We start from the raw sequence: 18,570 nt of genomic DNA, 5'->3' as shown, positions 1-18,570 counted from the left end.
TGGGCTGTGCTGTATGTCTGTGTTAGGTCTGTGCTGTATATAGGTCTGGGCTGTGCTGTATGTCTGTGTTAGGTCTGTGCTGTATATAGGTCTGGGCTGTGCTGTATGTCTGTGTTAGGGCTGTGCTGTATGTAGGTCTGGGCTGTGCTGTATGTCTGTGTTAGGGCTGTGCTGTATGTAGGTCTGGGCCGTGCTGTATGTCTGTGTTATGTCTGTGCTGTATGTAGGTCTGGGCTGTGCTGTGTGTCTCTGTTAGGTCTGTGCTGTATGTAGGTCTGGGCTGTATGTAGGTCTGGGCAGTTTCCTATAGCCGGGCAGTTTCACTTCCACCGCACTAATGAAGAACTTGGTTGCATTGTTCATTTTACTGTTTTTCTTGTGATACATCCCAAAATTTGTTTTATCCATTGCTAGAAACATTAAGGAAAAAACAGGCAGCCACCCAGAAATCTGCATATAATAGCTATACACCTAGACAATATAGTGTATAAGTGTATGGGAGTTATCATATACAGCATTCTATGCTACTAAAATGTTAAAGTGAATCTGTCAATTGCAATTCACATTCCAAACTACTAACATTGTTAGGGCGAGGAGACACATGGTACCTTTCATATATAGATCTGTGCTTCCATAATATAGAAACAAATGTATTCTCCAGTGCAAAGTGTCAAAGAGGTGTTCCCTGGACCCTGAGGGCTTTAGTGCCTCCTTGCTCCCCTTCCCATCCCTATCTTTTAATTGATTGACAGTCAGCTTTGAGCTGTGCTTCCAAGTCTTGTTATTGTGCTGTGCATACAAGTTATACCCAAGTGCGAAATTCAGATGCAGGGCTCAGATTTCAGCCTTCAATGAAGCTAGCAGTAATAGAGATGGGAGGGGAAGCGAGTAGGCGTTCCACCCCTTAGGACTATAGGGGCTTAGGAACGTCTCTTTAATTCTTTGAAGTGGAAAATAAAAGCATTTTTGTAATGTCATGGAAGCACAGACAGATAAATGAAAGGTACCATGTGTCTCCTTGACCTAAAATCTATCTAAGGCTTGGTTCACATGACAATTTTGCAATCTGTCTCACTTTATCCATTGTGGAATGTTTCATTTGAACATACAGAAAAATGTGATCAACCAAGTTTTTGTGCGTGCTACAAAATGGTAAAAAAAAAAATATCTGTTTTGATGGCCGTCATTGTGCAAATAGGGTCTGTTATTTTTGAAATATCAGGTGTTATTTGCACAATAATGGCCGTTATTATGAAAGTTGGATGTCATTTTTACATACAGCATTGGAAACCTAGCCTAAGGGTGCCTTCACACGTACCGGAACCGCATCCGCTGCGGATCCATGTAGTGTGAAGGTCTATGGGTTACATATGCACAGCCGAATTTTAATTCCGCTGCGGATATGTAACCCGGCCCCTTTAACTTCCGCCGCCTGGAGCCCCAGTCCGGAGCATACATTACCTGCTTCAGGCTCCAGTTTGCTTAGGGGCCTCCCAGCATCTTCCGACAGTCAGACAATGAGGAGCTTCGGGCCAGGGCTGCGGGCAGCCGGTGGTTAAAGGAGTCGGGTCACATATCTGCAGCAGAATGAAAAACACTGCAGGTATGTGAACCCATAGGCCTTCACTATACCAGGATCCGCAGCGGATTTCGCTGCAAACTCGCGGCGTGAAATCCGCTGCGGATCCGATACGTGTAAAGGCACCCTAAAGCATTATTGTCATTTTGGGTAGTTTTTGATATAAAAACCAGTGCAACAGCAACCTACAGGTGCAAGTGCTTACTGTACATATTCTCCCCAGTGTACACATGATAAAAACCTGCTCTGTAGATATTAAAAAATTTGGATCTTAGCAAACATTTTGACCAGAGTGTACCATGTCACCATGTTAAGGCGTCCTCAGAGACATGGTCCTTTTTCTGTTGTGTGTGGGCGGTGTGGCTACCTCCTGTTGGCTTCCACTCCACCCATGTCTTGTAAGTGCTATATATATATAGAGAGATTTGGCTACTATCTCCCAGTTGTAGGCTTATTTAGCCCAGGAGAGGCCATTGCTAGTGTGAAAATGTCTCTGAGGACACCTTAACGTGGTGACATGGTACACTGTTTGATCAAATAGTTTGCTTAGATCCTCATTTTTTAATATCTACAGAGCAGGTTTTTATCGTGTGTACCCAGGGGGAGTATGTACGGTAGGCACTTGCACCTGTAGGTGGCTGTTGCATTGTTTTTTTGTCTGTACTTAAGCCACATGCAGCGTGCAACCTACAGTGTGAACAGGGACATAGGGGTGCTGCCACTTTTTACTTTTCTATGTTATCAGACATGTCCAAAGTTACTGATTGCACCAGGTCTCCCTCCTGAGATACAATATAGACACACAGTCCCGGGACACCACCATCACCACTACGTGCGTTGCGTGCCCTCCGTCTGGTGTTATCGCCTATAAAACTTTTTGTGGGAAGAAAATGAAAAAAAAACCCACACACATGTAGACAGCACATGCTCTTCTCTAAGTCGTAGGTTCGCAGGTCTGGATGTTTTCGCTTAGTTGGTCAGTTTCACTTCCACCCGTGAATAGGCTTAGCACAAGCAGTAGAACAGGAGCTGTATACAGAAATCGATAGATTTTTTTATCAAGATTTTTTCTCCTTGCTGTTTTTTTTTTATGTACTAAAACATTAACATTTGGGGGGACATTTATCAAGACTGTCATAGATAAAGCCCCACCCCCGAATTTCCATCCTGGATTTACTAAGAGGCCCACGTATTCTATAAAGCAGTGTTCCCCAACCTGTAGCTTTCCAGCTGTTGCAAAACTCCCATGATGCCCAGTGTAGGGATCTTCCCGGGGGATGGTGTGTTTGGACACAGTTCACAGCAGACTTGGACTTATAAAATAACAGCTTGGCGTTTATTTGCAGCATAAACAGTCCAGTAAACAGAAATACAGCAACACCGTGCTTTTAAGAACAAAACAAACAAAAAGGTCTTGCCCATCTGGGCGCTTACTAACAGGTTTCTTCACCTATATGACACTATAACACAGCGTCTTTCACCTGGATACCGCAGGGTCTACTGTATATAAGCTCCAGCAGTGGCTGCATTCGCAGCTCCCACCAAACACACTGGCTGAGAGCAACCACCTGCAGCTCTGCAGAGCTTTTACCTTTTTCAGGCTCATCAGAGCACACCTGATCACAACACCCAACCTGGATCGGGGGGGAGGGAATGGCAAGTCCCACTACCAAAACCTACCTGCCATTCCATGTAAATCCAGGCCCGGTAAAAATAAATAACAACTCAGCAGCATAACACTGCTGAGCAACAGATCCCTCCTGGACTTACCATCTCACTGTGCGCATCAACCTAGGTGAGATGTACACCCCCTCGAACACATCTCCTGTGACATGTCTACACCAGACAATAAAATTACAAACGTGTGAATAGGGCGATAGAAACCAATGAGACTGTACTTTATCCGTAATTGTGGATCCGCAATTATGTACCAAAAATATGTGGATAGTTTTATAGAACGTGTATACACTATGGGCTTCTATAGTTGGATGTCTGCATTGTAGTAAGCTGGCAAGGAAGCTGTGAGAAATGGAGAACTCCCCTTCCCGGTAGTGAAACTTCACAGCCGCCTTTATTTTCCGTTCTGCTTCACCTTTCTTCTGAACTCCATTTTAACCATAACATCTGACCTATGACCTTTATATTCACCAGGAGGACGGTTCTCACGTCAAGTACATTTTCAAGAATGTCAGGATGTACAACCACGTCCCCCAAAATACGAGGCTATGTTCCCACAACGTTTTTCGGGCCATTTTGCGGTTGACAGCTGTCATTCTGAAGCCAAAATGCGGCCGTTTTATGCAATTTGTTTGCATAAAACGGACATATTTTGGTGCCAAAATGACGGCCATCTGAAAAAACTTCAGTAAAATGGCCAAAGATAAGACCTTGGAACATAGCCAACGCCAGTAGGGATGAACTGGGGTGCAGCCTAGGGGGCGTCCCTCATGACAGGGATTTGACAGGCAAAAAAGGTTTAGCCCGGGGGAAGGGCTAGGTGGGGTGACTGGTTCGGGAGGGGGGCGGAGGTAATAAAGGGTGAGCCCTGGGGAACACAAATAAGGGGAGTGATTGGATCAGGAGGGGGTGGAGTAGTATGGGGGGGGTGGGGGGTAAGGTTATGAAGGTACCCACCCTGGAGTGGGTCTGCAGCCATTTTGGTTTGACTCCCTAAGAAATCTTCTACCCGCCCTTAAAGGGGAACTCCACATAAGTAAAAAAAAATTCTATTAAAAGTACATTAAAAGTTATATAGATGTGTCTATACAATGTATTACTGTATCTGTACGGTTCTGCCACACTGGTAGCTGATAGAAATCCAGGAAGTGAAGAAAAATGGCCCCTGTGCCAATCCACATTGTCTCCTGCTCTCACTGCTCTCCCACCTTAGGAGACAAATATTCCATGCCTCTGTCTCACATTGTGTGTGTGTTTGCTGAGCACAGGCTGATGATGCAGACAGGGGGCAGGGCGTGATGTCACAGGAGGCTTGGCTGGATCTCTGAGGGGCCAGAAGCAGCTGCTGCAAGGACTGTGGACTGTGATGAACAGCTGAGGGAAAGCATTGCATTCTGGAACCAGTACTGCATTCTGGGAACTGCTCAACCAGGAAGTACAGAAACACAATACAGAACAAAAAAACCCCCAAACAAATGGATTTTTGGTAGTTTCAAAACTTGGATAGATAGGTAAGTAATGTTATATGCTTCTGCAAAAGATTAATTTTTTTTTAACCTCTACCTGGAGTTCCCCTTGTCAATACCTTGGTCATGTGTTTCTATCTTCCTATAGAAACCCAATTGGGAAGAGAAGCTAGCTACTTCCTCCCAGCCCCGTCTCTAATGCACCATACTTCCCAGTGATCCTTGGTTTTCTACATGACTACGGGATAGAACCAGTACTTATCACCTGCTGGATGTCCTGCAGGAAATGGTGTATTCTCTCCATTCTGACACAGTGCTCTTTGCTGCCACCTCTGTCCATGTTTGGAACTGTCCAGAGCAGCAGAAAATTCCCCTAGAAAACCTCTCCTGCTCTGGACAGTTCCTGACATGGACAGAGGTGGCAACTTTTTGGTTAGTTTATATTATAAATGTATACCTAAAAAACAAATGTATGTTTCCCGAAACGCTTCATGAGACTGTTCTATTCTGTAATTATAGTATTTGTTGCTAAAGTTGTAGGACGGAGTAAGAACGGGCAGAATTGGGCGCCCCCCGGCCGTTCTTCTCAGCCATCTTATTTCTATTTCATCACAAGATGGCAGGAAATCATTGCTGCTTGGGTTTAATGAGATCTTTGAGTCGGTTCCAGTTTGGTAGATTCTACTTCCCCTCTGTGGTTTCTGCAATGCATCAGGCACATATTGTTCTGGGCAGGGTACATTAACACCAGGCTGGGGAATCTCACCAGTGCCGCCCTCTAATCTGCCGCTTCGCTTGGTATCAAACCTATATTGCAGCCACTTCCTGAGCCATCTATTTTCTCTACTCACTTCGAGGCAATGAAGCGAGTTTCCTTTTTTTTTTTCTTTTCTGATCTGAGGAACAATAAACACTTTTTTTCCCTTTGTTTTCTACAAGATTTTTGGCAAATCTGCGGGAAGCTCAAAACTGAACGTGGAGTCAGAACAACAATGCAGAATAGCGTCTGATCTCTACGAGAGGTAACAGCGAGGGCGGAACCTGCAGAAGTACAGATCCCAGCATGCCCTGTCTCCTCCTGACATGAAGACGCCACGGACGTCTTACAGGATATTCAGGCAAGAATATAAAAGAAAAGAAGTCTTGATTACAAATATCCTACCGTTTTGTGTATGCAGCTCCAGAGTATACTATGTATGTTCCTCTCAACGGTTATAACCTAAACAATGTTATCCATTATTGCAATCTACCTTATTAACTGGTTCAGCTTTTTTCAGTAGAAAACAACAGCAGAACAGGATCTCCCCCCCCCCCCATCCTAAACATTTGTTGCTATGCAGAATTCTTACACATTAGGGCTATGTTCACACACTGTTCAAACAACGGCCGTAGGTAGCATTAAAGAAAGATCCGTTAACGCAGAGCTATATATGAATTCTGCATGGTTGCACGGCATTCCTGATACCACCTTAAATTACATAGCACTGGGTAGGGCCGGGCCAAGCAGTGTAGGAGCTGCTCTGCCATTCCCTGCTGCCACCCATACTCAGCAGTGTGGGCCATAGCCGGGAATAGCAGAGCCATTTTGGCACTACACACACTGTTTCTCTTGTTTTTAAAAAATATATACTTTTTAATGATGGTTATGCTTAAAAGCAGGGATGGGGAACGTTCTAGCTGTATATATATATATATATATATATAATTCAGGATGGAAGGAAAGCTGAGAGACTCTAATGTCTCTTTTCATTGTATTGAAAAAAGAAAAAAAAATTCCATTTGTCTTGCATCCATTCTTGGAAACCATTGAATCCAGCGCATTGTTATACAATGGGGACTACGGCAGGTAATCCTGGGTTTGGCGCAAATCCTATTGCTGAGCAGAGAAGGTCTCAGTAATTCCCTGTAATATGTGATGTGCAGCGTTCTATATGAAGCGGCATCTTGTCGTCCTCATATACTCGCTACATATCTCCGGATGGCAGCAGAAGCCGCTCCTGCCAGCACTGCAGATGTACCAGACACCAGGAAGATTATTTATAAAACTATTACAAAGATGCCACCTGACTACAGAGCAATGCCGCAATGTGTAATGGAAAGGTACCATATAAAGCAGCAATACACAAGGCGACTGCTGACATTTCCCACAGTAAGCCATATGAGCCACAATAAGGTTACTGCATATATAACAGAGAGGACTCTATGGATGCATCTGTGCCCACTTAAAGGGGAAGTTAAGTTTAGAAAAATTATTTTATACACCCTTTAAGGGAGGAATGGGGAATCTACGGCCCTCTAGGTGCTGCAAAACTACAATATCCATCCCCAGCCATGATGGTATTTGTAGTTTTACAACAGCTGGAAGACCGTAGCTTCTCCATCCCTGCTTTAACGGAATCCTGATTTAACAGAGAGGGGTCAAAGAGTGTCCGAGATATTAAATGGTGGCTGCAGGAGGGAGAAGTGGGGTTCCTGATACTATATGATAGCTGCAGGGAAGAGAGACTGATACTGCGTGGGGGCCGCAGGGAGAAATTGGGAATCTGATATTGCTATAGGTTTGCTGCACAGGTGTGTGTGTGTGTGTGGGGGGGGGACTAATACCATATGGGGGCTGCAGAGGGACAAGTGGGGGGCCCTGATACAATGTGGGGGGACTGGTGGGTAAAGAAGGGCTGATACCCTACTAGGAAGGGAGCTTGTAACTATGAGAGCTGCAAGGGAAGGGGGCCTGATACAATAAAGGGTCTGCACAGGTTTTTTTTTACTATTTGGTTGCTGCAGAGAAGGGTCTCATATTATATTAGGGTGCACAAAGATGCCTGATACTATATGGGGACTGCACAGAGGGGCCTATACTGTAAAGTGACTTAATACTATATACATGCACAGAGCACATAACTATTATGTGGGGGCACAGTGGACCCTTAAAACTGTACGGCACAGTGAGGCTTAACTACAATATAGGGGGACAGAGGACCTAAAGGAGCCTAAATGATTCTCTGGCAGATTCTGGAGGGAGGGCTCATGGCCAGGAGAAGATTTCTAGATAGCCGGGTTGGATGAGGAGAAAATGGAAAAGTGAACGATTCTAATCAGAGAAGATGCCCCCTGTAAGTCACTGGATGTAACTGCACACTCCTATAGGGAAGTGATAATGGTCATGGTGCAATGGTATTGTGTAGTGGTATCATTGGTAATATCGTTTTGTTTTGTTAAGTAGCAGTTTTTGGTAGACAATTGTTGCTTCCTTGTGGCAACAGTTTAAGTTTGGCCCTCACGGACTATAATATGGCTGTGCCCTGGCACAGAAAAGAAGAGCCATAAAGGTATGGATGGGGGAGTTAGGTGTGGAAGACTGACACCGTCAATTGTCATTTGGCTGGAGGTACACTGGCTGGGGTACCCAGCAAAAAAAAAAAAAAAAAAAAAATCTTTTAAAGGGAATCTGTCAGGTCTCTACCAGGTGGAGCTGCAGACAGGTGAAACTCTTCAGCTTCCAAGGAAAATGCAGATAGCTGTGGCACTTCAGCTTCTGAGGAAAAAAAACAATTTTATAACTTTGCAAATGGCCAATAACGAAGACAAAAGCATGACTTGTTTATCTCCCTATCACTTATCTTCCTGTGTCTGTAGCTCTGTACCTGGTACAGACCTGACCAGTGTCGGACTGGGCCACCGGAGGACCGGAGTCCCTACGCTGATGTGGCGCACTGACTGTCGGGCGGCAGGGCCCCCGACAGTCACACAGTGCTGCCGCAGGCCCCCCTTGCCGCACTCTTCGGACCGCAAGCAGTGTCTTGCTTGCGGTCACAAGAGGCAATCTGGCCCCCAGCTGATGCTGCGCTCCCTGGGGGGGGTGTCCCGCACCCGCTTGGCGCACGCATCAGGAAGCTCTGTGTATGCCGAAGGCCGGAACTTTCGGTACAAGCGAGCGCCTATTAGAGATGCTCCCTGTAACGGAAGTACCGGCCCCGGCGCGCACAGAGCTTCCTGATGCGTACGCCGGGCGGGTGCGGGACAGGGATCGGAGTGTCAGCCGGGGACGAAAAGAATAAGACAGCCGGCGGGGGAGCGAGTGGTTAGGTGAGTTTTTTTTTTTAAATTTCTTTTTATCTGCACTGGGGGCCATCTATAAGGGGGCTAATGGAGGCCGGCCATCTATAAGGGGGATATCGGGGATGGGGGGCATCTATAAGGGGGCTAATGGGGGCCGGCCATCTATAAGGGGGATATCAGGTGGGGGGGGGCATCTATAAGGTGGATATCGGGGGGGGGCATCCATAAGGGTGCTAATGGGGGCCGGCCATGTATAAGGGGGCTATCAGGGGGGCCATCTATAAGGGGGATATCAGGGGGGGCATCTATAAGGGGGATATCAGGGGGGGCATCTATAAGGGGGATATCAGGGGGCCATCTATAAGGGGGATATCAGGGGGCCATCTATAAGGGGGATAATACAGGGGGACATCTATAAAGGGGATCACATAGAGTCAGCCTACCCACTAAATGAGGGTGTAAAGGGGCCAATACAGATGTGCAGTTTGTAGAGGGATGAGGATGGTGCCAGAGTGAGGAGCCTAATATGTTTGTCTGGCAGATCCTGTGGATTTGTAGCACGGAGAAGTTCTCATAGCGGCACAGGGCGGATGGAGAAGAAGATGAAAAGGGAAGCACTCCGATCAGAGAAGATGCCCCCTGTGAGTCACCAGATGTAACTGCACTGTAATGTATATGGTGTACAGAACCTGTGTAGAGCTGCATTCACCTCTATATGACTGGATGAGGTGATAGTGATCTTTGTACAGAGGATGTTATTCAGTAGCATTTGTCAGTATGTGGGGGTATTATTTGTAACTTGTTATCTGGCACTGTGTTTTACTGGTTTTACACCAACAGATTATCTGCCAGATTTTTTTAAGCCAAAGCCAGGAATGGATTTCAAAAGAGGAGGAATCTTAGTCTTTCCTTTTTTACCTGTTCACTGTGTATAGCCTATTCCTGGCTTTGGCTCCAAAAAATCTGTCAGATAATCTGTTGATGTAATAGGGCCCTAACAGTATGTATCATGATAATATTTCCTTCCTATATACTGGTATTATTGGTAATATCGGTCTTGATATATATCAATAGCATCGCTTGGTCATTAGTAACTGCACTGTAATCACTTACATAGTGTGCAGAGCCTGTGTACCATTGGTGTCTAAATGGTTCAGTGTATGGCAGTCCCGTGGTCACTACAGTACACTAGTGCCATCATAACTAATCCAGATGCTGGGAGCTCCCATGTCCAGTCCCCAGAACAGTGTGACAGTATGGTGATAATATGGTAGGGGTAGATGTTTTTGTTCTATCCCCTATTAGTGATGTTCTGGGGTCACTTCCCTACACTGAGCCCCCACAGATCTATGTATTCCGATCTTCCACAAAGCACCCACTGTATAAAGCACCTAAGACCCAACTACAACAGCTGCAGGCACTACAACTCCCAGCATGTACTGACAGTCTGCAGCCCTCAGGATATGCTGGGAGTTGTAGTACAGTGTATACAGATGTATTGCTGGACCCTCAGGGCTGATGGTTGTGACCCACAGATTGCAGCCATCAGGAGCCTATGCACACAGTGATTTATTATAGGATTGTCCTCTCAGAAACTACAACTCCCAGCATACCCTGAGAGCTGTATAAATGTAGGGTATTCTGAGATTTGTCACAGATATAGATGAATCCAGCGCCCCCGGTGACAGGTTCCCTTTAAGCAGGGGCGGTCTTGGCATTTCTGGGGCCCCAAGCGAAGTTATGTCTGGGCCCCCCCCCCCCCTCGACATGTGCTCCACAACAATAGACCGCTGTGTGCTGCCCCCAGTAGTATATACCCCTTGTGCGCTACTGCCAGTAGTATATACCCCTTGTGTGCTGCCCGCAATAGTATATACCCCTTGTGTCCTGCCCCCAGTATTATATACCCCTTGTGTGCTTCCCCCAGTAGTATATAGACCCCTGTGTGTTCCCCAGTTATATATAGCCCCCCTTGTGCCCCCCCAGAAGTATATAGACCTCCTGTGTGCTGCCCCAGTTGTATATAGACCCCCTGTGTGCTGCCCCCAGTCCTATATACCCACTGTGTGCTGCCCCCAGTTGTATATACCGCCTGTGTGCTCCCCCACTAGTATATAGCCCCCCTGTGTGCTCCCTCAGTGGTATTTAGCCCCCCCTGTGAACTCCCCCACTTGTATATAGACCTCCTGTGTGCTCCCCCACTTGGATATAGACCCTTGTGTGCTCCTCCAGTAGTATATAAACCCCCTGTGTGGTTCCCTCAGTAGTATATAGACCCCCTGTGTGCCCCACCAGTATTATATAGACTCCTGTGTGCTCTCCCAGTAGTATATAGACTCCTGTGTGCACCTCCAGCAGTATATAGACCCCTTGTGTGCTGCCCCCAGTAGTATACAGACCCCTGTGTGCTCCCCCAGTTATATATAGACCCCCTGTGTGCTGCCCCCAGCAGTATATAGACCCCCTGTGTGCCTCACTAGTATTTAGACCCCTGTGTGCTCCCCCAGTAGTATATAGACCCCCTGTGTGCTCCCCCAGTAGTATATAGCCCCCCTGTGTGCTCCCCCAGTTGTATATAGACCCCATTCTGCTGCCCCAAGTAGTATATAGACCCCCTGTGTGCTGCCCCAGTAGTATATAGACCCCTCTGTGAAGCCCCAGTAGTCTATAGCCCCCCTGTGTGCTCCCCCAGTTATATATAGCCCCCCTGTGTGCTCCCTCTGTTATAGCCCCAGTGTGCTTCCCCCATTTATATATTCCCCCGCTGTGCTCTCCCCCAGTTAAACATACCCCTGTGTGCTCCCCCTCCCATATAGTATATAACACAATAAAACAAACACTTATACTCACCTGGGTCCGGGCGTCTCCTCTTCTCTTCGCTCTTGTGGCCGCAGGAAGGGTTTTCCCTGCGATCACAAGAGGCTGCACTCCCCTTGTTCTAGCGCTGATGCTCCAGTGATGTCACTGGAGCGCCGGCACCACAAGGACAAAGTGGCCACTTGTGACCGCAGGGAAAACACATTCTGTGGCCACAAGAGTGACTGACAGGAAGGGAGCCAATGGCTCCCCCCCTGTAAGTGCTGCTGCTGCATGTAACCATGAGCACTCATTACGAGTGCTCATAGTTACAGTTCACATCGCAGCAGCGAGCGGGGCAGCGGCCCTGTCCAGCGGTCTTGAGCACAAGAGCAGGACGTGGGGGCCCCCCTGGATGTTGGGGGCCACAAGCGATCGCTTGGGGTGCTTGGTGCCAAAGACCGCTACTGCCTTTAAGTCAACTGGTGCCAGAGATGTATAATTTACTTCTTTTAAGAAAAAACTTTCAGCACTTATCAGCTGCTGTATGTCCTGCAGGAAGTGGTGTATTCTTTCCAGTTTGGAGAGCAGGAAAGATTTTCTATGCGGATTTGCTACTGCTCTGGACAGAGGTGGCAGCAGAGAGCACTGTGTCAGACTGGTAAGAATACACCATTTCCTGCAACTGCTAAGTACTGAAAGACTGGAGATTTTTATTATAGAAGTAAATTAGAAATCTCTGTCACTAGTTGATCTGAAAGATTTTTTTTCTAGAGTTCTCCTTTAACAATTGACGATAGCATTGTAAAAGTACAGTATATGTCACTGACATCATAAACCGAGGCTCCTCTGCCTCCCATTTCCATTATTGTGCCGCCACACTTTATGCTGACTTTTCATTGTGGAAAGGCCTGAGCTGTAAAAGTGAATGTATTTCTCGCACACAAAGCCTTCATTAATTGCGGTTATTATCCCACAGGTAGCGGTGGTGTTGACCGCCGATATAATCAGTATTTGTATCCGCGTTAATTAAACAGAAAGTGCTGCGTCCAGCAGAAGTCCCATTAAAGGCGGCTCTATTATCTGTTACTTCAAAGGCCGAGAATCCAGCCAATCGCTCAGCGGCCGCGGCCGGATGACAGCGGGAGGATGTATGCTGCTATAACCTGTCCCGGATAGACAGGCGGACCCCTGCTGATGACAGTGATAGATTTCATGGGTTAAGGCCTGACACATGAGATGTATTTCTACAGCGTTTTCCCAGAAGATGGGAAGATATTGTTTTTTAGTGTTTTCTATTTGCTTGACTGCGTTGCAGGTTGTTTCGCGTATTCTTTTCCAGATGAGATCTGGGGTGTAGAAAGCCAAATCAATCAGACAGGAGAGAGCAGGAGCTGCGATGCCCATCGTCTCTGTATTCAAGTCACTAACACACGACATAGGCCTGAATGTTATAAAAAAAAAAAAATTTTAAAATTTTTTTAAAAAGTATAAAAAGAAAATTATTAAAGCTAAAGCCCAATGAAGACTGCTCTATATATATAAATAGTAACAAAGTAACATAGTAAATAAGGTTGAAAGAAGACTAGCGTCCATCAGGTTCAACCTAGGGGAACCCTACTGTGTTGATCCAGGGAATTTGCGGTTATTATCCCACAGGATATAACCGCTAGATAATGTATCACTAAGGTGAAGCATAGAGGTCTGACTCAGTGTGGTGTCCCACCACGGGTGTTTTGTGCTTCACACCTGTCACAAAAGCTTCTTCTCTAGGTTAAGTGTTGATGAAGGTATTTTCTAGTTTGTCCACAAGATGTCAGTATTCTATATGTATACTCTTATAGGTTGCACAGATGTAGATAACAAAGGGTTACTGTTTCTTGGAGATGGAGATGGAGATACTCTTTCTTTCTGACCTATCATTTCTTCTTTCTTTTACACACATTCCTTTCCACCACTCACAGGGTTTCTTACATATCCCTGTAGGAAGTAGTCACTTGGGAGGAAGTGTAGCTTCAGTTCTACTTAGATTCTCGTAGGAGGAGGACACACAAAGCAGACATCCCTGCTGTAGACAAGCCAGGGCCTGGCTCTGCCAGGACCCTTGTCCTGGACAAGTCTAGTTCAGACTGTGTGTAAGGTGGTGAGGCACACGTGTATGAAGCAACCAGAGACACAGTTTGTTTAGGCTATCTCTTCTACTATGCAGTGCTAGTCATCTCTTACTCCTTACTTACTCTCTTACACCTTGGGTCATTCTCCCCTTTCTGCGGGTGGCGGTACCGATAGTCCGGGTGGGTCAATTGCCACTCAGGACTACCGTGACAAGAGCCGGAGGGACCCATCACAGCCCGACAGGTCTTCGACCATTTAGGGAACAGTATAAACTGGACATATACAAAACAGGTACCAACATCACACCTGTGTGCTGGACTAGCACTGGCGTCACGACAATACCATCACTGGCCGAGTACTACTGTAGCTGTGCAACCATGCATGCTCGGCACAACAGCACTTGCACAACCCAGAGGGAAGGCAGTCACTGTCCCGCCCTAGTCTCTAACTGGCTGAGCGGCATACCTGAGTCGAGTTGTGACTTTACAGGAATGGGAGTTCCAGGAGACCCACAGGGGTATGTGAGTGGTAAGGCAGCATTTCGGAGGGCACGGGACAGGTAAGTATAAATTCTTTATTATGTTCCTGAAAGTTTTATACATATTTGTAATTTACTTTTATTAAAAAAAATCTTGAGTCTTCCAGTACTTATCAGCTGCTGTATGTCATGCAGGAGGTGGTGCATTCTCTCCAGTCTGACACAGTGCTCTTTGCTGCCACCCATAGAAAACCTCTCCTGCTCTCCAGACTGGAAAGAATACACCACTTCCTGCAGGACACCCAACAGCTGATAAATACTTGAGATTTTTTAATAGACGTGAATTACAAATCTCTGGCACTTTCTGGCACTAGTTGATTTGAGGAAATATTTTTTGGGTGAACTTCCTCTTTAACACATTATCATAAAACTACAAATTGTGGCTATTACTTCTGTGGTTTTGCCGTACACCGAGCGGAATGTTCTTTTAAGTCAACTAAGGACAATCGGTGGGGGAGTTGTTATTCTGAGCTGCTGAGCTCCTTGTCTATGGTGAATATTTCCTGCTTTTGTCTTTTCTCTGCGCTCGTTCCCTTATAAGTTAATATATTCCTTTATATAGAGTGAATTTATATCAGCAAGAGAAAGCTGCTTACCGTCACTGCGCAGGAATACAGCAGAGCTCGGCAGTTTTCTCCGCTCTGCAGCCTCGTGTTGTTTCCTGAGCAGCAAATAAACAAGTAAGGAATGGAAGAAATGAGAACTGGAGAATATGCCGCGTGTGTATGAAGGCAGGAGAACAAGGGGGACTTTATTCATGTTTATTCAGGTTTTATTGCTACATCTGGGTAGTAGTCAGGAGGGACTGTGTATGTGCCCCAGGTGCTTGGTGCCAGAGGTGGCTCCTACAGGCCAGTCTGTCTTGGCGAGAGTATCTAGATAAAGAGGAGATACAAACTAGCTACAAGCAGGGCACCATATGTATAGCTCGTGCTGCCCTAGGCACATGACTATTCCTGCTGATATGTCTGTATAGCACACCAGGCTCTCAGGATGAAGTTTCTTTCCTTCATCCTCAACACCGTTTCTGTGCTATTATGTGTTTAATCCTTATGCTTATTAGGCATTTTGGTGCACTGGGGGAGGGACTACCACTCTCAGCACACTGATCTGGCCCGCCCCCAGCCTGCTGTGTGAATGTGCATTAGAAGAAGCGGGCAGCCCGAGGGGTGGATCTGTGCACTGGGGGCAGTAGCCCGGCCCCCTGTGCACTGATCTGGCTCACCCCCGGCCTGCCCTGCCAATATTCATTAGAAAGAGTAGGCAGCCCGAGGGGTGGTTGGGTATGCACCAAAATGCCAAATAAGCATAAGGATTAAACTCCCAATAGCACAGAAACAGTGCCCCATTGGGGCAGCCAACGACCCAGCAAAAAGGGAAAGGCTGCTCAGAATGCATACTCAGAGCACACACACACCCTACCCTTTACAAGAGGGCTCGGCCGCACCAAACCATACTGACGGGGCGCTGGCTCCGGGAATGTCACTGCAGGAGAGGGTGCACCTGCTACACCGCCCACCAGGAACTACAGCAAACTGATGAGCCGCGCTGGTCACCTTCCCCAACAGAACACTTACAGGCTGCAACCTTTTAAAATACTAGCAGACAGGCATGTCTGCTTCCCTGCTGTCACTTCTGCCAGCTGACCTCACTTCCTAGACGCACCGCTGAGGAGAAAGTGCAGGAGACAGTGCAGATGACTGCAAAGGAGCCATGTGTGAGGTGAGTATATATATATTTTTCTTTTTCACATGGTGCTGCACAGCCTAAGGTTAGGGGGGGTTGGCCCGGGGGGGGGGGTACATGATTGCATGATGTTGAGTTGTGGGGTCGGGAGCCCAAGGTCCATAATTCTGTTAAGACGGCCCTGTGTGAGGCAGCACCATGGATGCCAACAGGAGGCATTATTGGTGTTAAGACTTGTGAGTCAGGTTGCCTACCATGGTTACAATTCCAATAACCAATATGGGTACCCCATTTTAGATATTGATTGGGGTTCCTTCTGTTGGACATTCATCTCCAGTGGACAGATTATGACCTTTTCCTTTCGTAATACACCTTTAAGGCTCCTCATAATGTAGTGAGTGTGCACACGAGCGCCCGTGCATGACTGTGTATGCTGGTACCTAGTGAGTGTGCATTATATGTACTGATGTATGTATAATGTATGTTGTGTGTGCACATGTATATAGTGATAGCACTAATACTAACATTATGTGGTGTTTTTTTACTGATTTGGGTACCACGTAGCGGTATCAATATTATATATAACTGTGATTACCGGACTCAATTGCTCTGTGGGGAAGCCGCCCGTTTGCTTCTTTCTCATGCCATTCCTCATCTTTTTCTGGGAACTCAGGTTTTTTCTAAAAATGCAAATCCTATAGGAGGACCACCCCAAACCGTGGCTATATGTTTTCAGATATCGTTAAATAAAAAGTTGTCAGGTAACCAGACATCACTGTAAAAGCCTTGTCCTCCTGTTCTGCACCATTCACCTCCACTTGCTCCTTAAAGGAATTTCCTCTGCGCTGCAGCTGGGCTCATCCGATCAATATATGAAACGCACAAATATGCATTTTCCATTTCCTAGGAATAAAGGCCATCAACAATATAGAAAGCCTAGCATCAGCCATGGGCACTCTATGATGGATGACAACGCTTCCGACTCTACATTTACAAAATCAATCTCTTCTTTTCAAGAGACAAACGGACATTCTGCGCACTTCACCTGCCGGCGCTCAGCATCCCCTCATAGTTAATAAATGTGCACGGTGAGAAGCTGATTACAGCCGTATTACAGGGCCTCAGCTGCGGAGTAAATGAGCACCGATCTTAGATTTCATAGGCCTTATTTTCCAAGCCTATCACATGGTTTAGAAATCTTGTGACCCCTTGGTTCAATCAGCCTTTAGCCACAAATCCCCTATTACACGTGGAGATGTGCAGCTGATAGACTATCATTTTCACGGATCAAAACAACCTAATCAATAAAGGGAAGCTGTTACTAGGTTTATGATGCCTTAAATGAGGGCATCATAAACCAGTGACAAAAATGCTGAACAAATCGGTATATCACTTACATCCTTCTGTTCAGCTGTTCTCCTAATATGCAGGAGAATAGGTTTCTTGCCACACCCCTCTCCCCGCCCTTCAGCTGCTGATTGAGAGCTGACTGCCTATACACAGCATGGATAGATAACTGCCAATCAGCAGCTGGTGGGCAGAGTTTTCTGCTTCTCATGAATATCCAGGACTACTGGGCTCATGCACATAATGGAGAGGACTACTTATTGTTCATGTTATTCAGGAGGAGATCTCTGGATCAGCTGCACAGGACAATGTAAGTGATACATCATTCTGTTCAGCTTCTATGTCACTAGTTTATGTTAGATAGATACAGAGGGCAAATAAATAGCAGGCCTTTCTGTCCATCTTTGCAGTATAGTACATTAGGAGGAATCTAGATATATGCATTGTATGTGTAGTACAGACACGTAATATGACTATACTGTATGCATGAACACTAAGTATGGCTAGCTTTATAGTCTGTGGTGCCCTAAAGGTTTCACTGGGGAACAAACAGCTGAAAAACCTAGATAAAACGCCAGCCATTGGGGAAGTCTGCGATGAAAGGCCTGGCCTGTCCGCCACAGTACAACACCACAACTGAATCAATAAGCCCTTAGTATTCAGAGCGTGGATGGAAACCAGAGGAATACGAATATACTAACTTCAGTAAATGTTGTCCAGGTCACATAGGAACACAGGGACCTGAAATTCCGAGGTTATACGTGTACATCCAATTGCAATTATAATACATCTGGCGTAAGGCATTAACACCAGTTTGCTTTGTGAACCTTCCCTATGTATGTCAAAAATGAGAAATTTCCAAAGGGATCCTGGTATTCGTTTCATATTGTTTGGGCAGGCTCCCTTATTGGTGCATGATTTACTCTGAAAAGTAGCCGGGAATGGGGCTCCAAGTCATTGGGGTGGTCCACGGCAGACTCTTTTACTGGGATTGATTGATAGAATTTCTACCGATACACAAGGGGGAAAATTATGACTCAAGTCCGCTGGTCCAGGGAAATGCTATTAAGGGTCGCCCTTAATCAGTGTTGAGCAAACTTGTAGAAAGCTCAGACTTGGCACAATTCATCCAAACCTGAGCGCTCGACAGTTGACTCCAGGTATTTGGAGAAGTTGGATGTCGCCCTAGAGAGTCCGAAAGTCAAATGCAAAGTGTAAGGTTTCGGACAAACAGTGCTATACCTAAACTTTTGGCAAGCTTGCTCAACACTAGTCCCAATGACTCAAAGCCTCATTCCCAAACAGCG

The 18,570-nt window shown here is 46.2% G+C and overlaps 1 protein-coding gene across 1 annotated transcript in view; it reads left to right on the top strand.

The window, feature by feature from the left end:
- Window positions 1–5,651: 5,651 nt before the first annotated feature.
- PAFAH1B3 (platelet activating factor acetylhydrolase 1b catalytic subunit 3) overlaps window positions 5,652–18,570 on the top strand; it is a 40,459-nt gene continuing 27,540 nt past the window's right edge. The window contains exon 1 of the mRNA XM_069947520.1: window positions 5,652–5,840. The gene's annotated coding sequence lies outside the window, so the exon portion shown is untranslated. The remainder of the gene's footprint in view (window positions 5,841–18,570) is intronic.

The sequence above is a fragment of the Dendropsophus ebraccatus genome, chromosome 12 (genome assembly GCF_027789765.1).
Source record: "Dendropsophus ebraccatus isolate aDenEbr1 chromosome 12, aDenEbr1.pat, whole genome shotgun sequence".
NCBI classification, from domain to species: Eukaryota; Metazoa; Chordata; class Amphibia; order Anura; family Hylidae; genus Dendropsophus; species Dendropsophus ebraccatus.
Note: the sequence above shows the minus strand (reverse complement) of the source record. Positions and strands in the feature narration are given on the sequence as shown.